Here is a 6,752-nt window from a genome sequence, read left to right on the forward strand (position 1 = left end):
TTGGTCACACCCGACCCGAAAATAGTGGTTAATTGATAATTTAACTAAGTTGTGAAATTAGGGCTCGGTTTAGACGTCCCGATTGGCCGCAAGACTCGTTTCCGTCATTATCGTACCGGAAAGTGTTAAATAGGTTAAAAACACTCAAATCATCCAAATTATTTTCGGATGATTCATTTTTTCATTGTTTAACTCAATTATATGAAAATAGTTCATTTTTAGGGTTTTTATACACCAGTCAGCTCGCTTATGCGAACTTTACCGGTTTACACGTTTTAAGCTTTAAAAGTTTGTTTTAGCACAAATAATTATCCGTTTAGTCTCGGATCTTGAAATTTTGCACAAATCACTTTTTGACAGTGGGGAATTTTATAAAAATATTTCCAGAATTAATTTTTATATTTAACATTTATTTATCTATTTTGAAACACCATTTAAACACTAAATATGTCGTAAATACCAAACGATCTTAGAAAAATCCCAAATTTTTCCTGGATGACCCCTGCCATCTCCATAGTCCCCTGTAATTTTTCCAGAACCAAAATCCCTTTTTAAATGCCGTTTTCACTAAAACCGAACTAGAAAACCCTAGAACTCGTTTAACCGAAAAGCCTACTTAGGCTTCTCCAACGGACCTAAAATTTTGTGTGTGACTTATACATGTTATAAAAAGCTTATCTGAAATTGTCCAGAATTTTTCATGATAATTAACTATTTTTCACCATTTTTGGCCAAAACCGAGCATTAAATTCACCAAATATTCATCCTTTGTCCAAAAATTACCAAAAATTCACAGAACTCATATTTTCATATATCTAATACCTCTATAATAGTTCATGACCTAACTCTACACGTATCACAATCTGTCCAAAAATACAAACATCATACAAAACCGAACTACCTTGAGTTTCTAGCTTCAAACCGCAAGAATCTCGCTTTCTAGCCTTTGCTAGCAACTAGATACAACACCTACAAGCACAATAACACCACACCAAGCAAGTCACACCCACAATCAAGCCATTTCTTTCATGGTTTCGGTTATGCTTTAAAAACAAAGGTTTAACCGTAAAAATTCTTTTTTGGTTCGTTTAACTCCTTTCTTGGACCAAGATCCCTTGTATAACCCGTATACATCACTTGATCATGCAAGAATCGGTTCCATCTCGGGTTTTCACCCTTTTTCACTTGGAAACCTCATTTCCTTGCAAGAAAACTCAAGAAACGAACATAAACACGTACATAACACGATCTTTACCTTGGTTTTTCTTGCTAGGGTCTCGGGTTTTGGTTCAAGAACTTGAGAGAAAATGAATATTGATGGATTGTGTTTGTAAAAAAAGAAAATGATAAGGGTGAGGAACCCTTAAGTTCCGATCGGCATAATGGAGGGGTGGGGTGGGACCCACCTTTTCATTATAAGCCACATATTTAGATTTCAGAAATCCGGATAATGTTTTGGATAATCTGGTTCCGTTCGTTTTTCGGTTAAACGTTTAATTCGGCTTAAAACGAGGCTAAAACGGTTGTTTTTCGGCTTAAAAATGAAATTTATATAAAACCGATTTAAAAACTTTAAAAACTTAAACCATGACGTTCATGGACTTAAAACATCATAGTATTAATAATTGTGCATCATTTTCGGCTTGATCGATCGTCTCTTGCTTGGTTTGGTATTAAAGGTTTCGTTTAACGTACCGACGTATCATTAAATCGAAATCCTTTTTCTGTGCTTTAATTCACTTATCCCGAAGCTTTAATACTTCGCAAACATCACTAAATATTATATGTTTCGTCTATAATGCAATCCCCGATCGTTCGGGCTTCAATAACCGTTAATCGGTTAATCGTATTTCCAATACGATTAACTGTATAATCGAGTATAATTCGTACTATGAATCATACATACTCGTATAAACGCATCATAATTCGCATATTTATTATTAAATAACACATAAATAGTATATACCGGTTAGGGTATACCTTATTTTGCCGGAATCGTTACATTCTCCCCCCGTAAAAGAAATTTCGTCCTCGAAATTTTTACGCGACGACTACTTCTTTTTGAGGAAATAGATGGGGGTATTTCTTCCGTAATTCGTCCTTTCGCTCCCAGGTATATTCTGGGCCTCGTTGCGAATTCCATCTAACTTTGACCAATGAAATCTTGTTGTTTCTAAGTTGCTTGATTTTTCCGTCCACTATTTCTACGGGTTCCTCTACGAAATTGAGTTTATCATTTATTTGGACACCCTCTAAAAGTAACACCGATGTCTCATCCGCCAGACATCTTTTCAAGTTCGATACGTGAAACACGTTGTGAACTGCACTCAATTCATTGGGTAGTTCTAATCGGTACGCTACGGGACCGATTTTTGCAGTAATATTAAATGGTCCAATATATCTCGGGGCTAACTTCCCCGCCTTTCCAAATCTAACTACACCCTTCCAAGGTGATACTTTCAAATAAACTTTATCACCTTTCTCAAACGACAACGGTTTTCTACGGGTATCGGCATAACTCTTCTGCCGATCCCGCGCGGCCTTCAAATTGTTCCTAATTTCAAGGACTTTGCTGGTCGTTTCCTGGACCAGGTCTGATCTAATAACCTGAGTGTCGCCCACTTCAGTCCAGCTGAGTGGCGATCGGCACTTCCGACCATACAATGCTTTGTAAGGCGCGGCCTTTATACTGCTATGGTAACTGTTATTATAGGAAAATTCGACGAGTGGGAGATGTTGATCCCAATTTCCCTTAAAATCCAGTACGCATGAACGAAGCAAATCCTCCAGGGTTTGGATGGTCCTCTCAGACTGACCATCGGTCTGAGGGTGGTAGGCTGTGCTTAAATCAATGCGCGTTCCCAACGCTTCTTGCACAGCTTGCCAAAGATTGGAGGTGAAATGGCTATCCCGATCGGAGATGATCGAGATGGGTATCCCATGACGAGACACAATTTCATTTATATAAATATGCGCAAGTCTCTCAGTGTTATAATTATTTCTAATCGGAATAAAATGTGCCGATTTGGTTAATCGATCCACGATTACCCAAATTGCATCATGTCCTCGGGACGTCTTAGGAAGATGTGTCACAAAATCCATAGTGATTTGCTCCCACTTCCATTCGGGAATTTCTGGTTGTTGTAACATCCCCGAGGGTTTCTGGTGCTCCGCCTTAACTCTCGCACATGTCGTACACTTACCGACGTACGTTGCTATATCCTTCTTCATACCCGGCCACCAGTAGAACTCCTTCACATCCTTGTACATCTTATCCGATCCCGGATGTATGGAATATTTTGATCTATGTGCTTCGTCCATGATTAATTCACGAAGATCCTGGAGGGTCGGGATCCAAATCCGACTTTTGAAATAGAGAATTTCGTCCACGCACTGTTCGAAATTCTTCTCATTGCCGTAAAGTCCCTCCTTCTCCAATTGTTCCTCTTTCAACGCCTCACGTTGAGCGACTCGGATCAGGTCCGAAAGGTTCGACTGGACTATCATCCCCAGTGCTCGCACTCGCAATGGCTTAAGCCGATCTTTCGTACTCAAGGCATCGGCTACAACGTTAGCCTTGCCGGGGTGATAACGGATGTCACAGTCATAGTCGCTCAACAACTCGACCCATCTTCGTTGTCTCATATTCAGTTCTTTCTGATCGAATATGTGCTGCAAACTTTTATGATCGGTGAAGATGGTGCACTTCGTACCGTAGAGATAATGTCTCCAGATTTTAAGTGCGAAGATAACCTCTCCAAGTTCCAAGTCATGAGTAGTGTAATTTTTCTCATGTACTTTTAACTGTCGGGAAGCATAGGCTATAACCTTATTATTCTGCATCAACACGCATCCTAACCCTCTACGCGATGCGTCACAATACGTGACAAAACCATCGTCTCCATCGGGGAGACTTAAAATCGGCGCTTGTCACAATTTTTGCTTTAACGCTTGAAACGCCATCTCCTGCTCTTCTCCCCATTCATACTTTCGATCCTTTTGAGTCAGGAGAGTTAAAGGTTGGGCGATGCTGGAAAAGTTCTCTATAAATCGACGATAATATCCAGCTAAGCCTAAGAATTGGCGGATTTCCTTTGGCGTTTTAGGCGCTTGCCAATTCTTAATTGCTTCAATTTTACTCGGATCAACGTGTATTCGTTGATGGTTTACAACGTGATCGAGGAACTGCACTTCCTGTGACCAGAAGTTACACTTGGAGAATTTTGCATACAACTTCTCCTGATCCAAAAGCTCTAAAATTATTCTTAAGTGTTGCTCGTGCTCTTCTTTACTTTTCGAGTAAATCAGAATGTCGTCAATAAACACGATGACGAATTTGTCGAGGTAGGGTTTACAGACTCGATTCATGAGGTCCATGAATACTGCCGGCGCATTTGTTAGCCCGAAAGGCATAACTAAGAACTCGTAATGGCCGTAGCGAGTCCGGAATGCGGTTTTTGGGATATCTTCTTCCTGAATTCTAACCTGATGGTATCCCGATCTAAGATCGATTTTTGAGAAATAACTCGCACCTTGCAGCTGGTCAAACAGGTCATCAATTCGAGGAAGAGGGTACCTATTTTTGATTGTTAACTTATTCAACTCCCTGTAATCAATGCACATTCTAAGGCTCCCGTCCTTCTTTTTCACGAATAATACAGGTGCACCCCACGGGGAATAACTAGGACGTAAAAATCCTTTATCCAATAATTCCTGCAACTGATTGGATAATTTTTGCATCTCGGACGGTGCAAGTCGGTAGGGTGCTTTAGCAACAGGGCCAGCTTGAGGTAATAAATCGATTCTGAATTCGACCTGTCGGGTTGGCGGTAATCCAGGAAGTTCTTCTGGGAAAACTTGTGGAAATTCGCGTACCACCGGGATATCATCCACCCGTTTCTCATCAGAATCTGTGGCCGTCAAGCTTGCTAGATACGCCACGCATCCCTGGCGTATATATTTTAACACCTTGAGGTGGGATATAAATGGTATCATTGTGCCCGACTTCTTTCCTTGCACTAACACCTCTTCGTCATCCGACACCCGGATCTTGACGATTTTCTTTTCACAGTTTATTTCCACTTTGTTACGTGCTAACCAATCCATTCCCACTATCACGTCAAAACTACCTAATTCTACAGGTAATAAGTCAATCAGGAAGGATTGATCGTTCAGAATAAAAGGGCAATTCCGAACTATCTGATTAACTATCATGGTTTTACCGTTAGCGACTTCTACGGTATAATGTTCTATGGGTTCACTAATCGGAAGGTTTGCTATCGATAGGAATTTAACAGAAACAAAACTTCTATCGGCGCCTGTATCAAATAATACAGAAGCGTAATGATCAGAGACGAGGAATGTACCTGTCACTACGCTGGGGTCCTGGCGTGCTTCGTTCGCCCCCATCACAAATGCTCGACCTCTCGCCGGATTGGACGACGATGCCTGACCCATGGTTTGCCTCCCATTTCCTCCCTGGTTCAGTCTCGGACAGTTTCCCTTGAAGTGATCTGTGCTGCCGCATTCAAAGCAAGCACGGCTGGTGGTCATCATTTGGTTTCCTTGTGGGTTTTGTTGTCGGGCTGGTTGGGTCCTAAATGGCTGCGCACGGATAGGTTGCGGTTGTCGGGTCAGATTGTTCAGGTTTGTCCTACAACTCTGTGCGTAGTGCCCATTCTTGCCACACCGATGGCACACTACCCCCCTGCACTCGCCACCATGCTGGTAACCGCATTTCCCACACCTAGGAAACGTCCTTGTCTGCGGTTCCTGCCTTCCGCCTGAACTAGTCATGGCGTAGTTCTGGGCAGCGGGCCTAGCACGTTTATCTTGCTGCTTCCCCTGGGTCCTATTATCATACGTACCTCGCTTTCCCCCAGCAGACTCTCCTGCCACCTTCAGTGACCCACTCCTCACGAAATCGTACGTGACGATACCAGCTTGCGTCACCGCACCCTCAAACGTCTGGTGTCCCCCAGCGTTGAATATACTCCTACTACTGGAGTTAGTCCCCATATATAACGCTCAACCCTCTTTGACTCTGGGGTGACCAACCATGGTACCAATCGTGACAACTCATTAAATCGGTTCGTGTAACCCAAGTGGTCTGCCCCCTGCATCTCCAGGTTCCACAATTCGTTTTCTAACTTTTGCAGTTCGTTTTTCGGGCAGAAATGTTCTAGTACAAGGGTTTTGAGTTCTGCCCAGGTCATGCGGTTTGTCGCTGCCTGCCCGCGGGTTTGCACTATGGTGTTCCACCATGTCAAGGCATGGTCCGTGAACGTGCAGGTAGCATACTTAACAATGTACTCCTCAGGGCAGTTACTGATGTTCACAACCAACTCTGTTTTCTCAATCCACTTAACCAACCCATTGGGTCCCTCAGACCCGCTAAATTCTAGGGGTTTGCACAACATAAAATCTTTAATTGAACATCCCCTTGTTGCAGGAGTCGGTTCAGTGCGGTTCGTTTCTACACTGGGTATAGGGCCATTACTGTCTGTAACGACCACCTTAGGCGGCACGTCATTACTCGGAATCGGGTTACCGTTCGGTGGAGGATTAACATTTTGTTCCCCAACATTATTGGTGGTCGTTTGATTGCTCGCAGGGCCTGGATTGGTCGTGTTGTTAATACTGGCGGCGATGCGCGATACTATATCCGGTATCGCCGCCTCTAACTGTCGAGCAATCAGACTACTCACATCCACTTCTGACATTTGAGCTGACCATTTAGGTGCCATTCTACA

Source organism: Bidens hawaiensis, unplaced genomic scaffold (assembly GCF_021521415.1).
Source record: "Bidens hawaiensis isolate Kalapana, Puna unplaced genomic scaffold, B.hawaiensis_p1.1 tig00058537_1, whole genome shotgun sequence".
In the NCBI taxonomy this organism is placed as follows: domain Eukaryota; kingdom Viridiplantae; phylum Streptophyta; class Magnoliopsida; order Asterales; family Asteraceae; genus Bidens; species Bidens hawaiensis.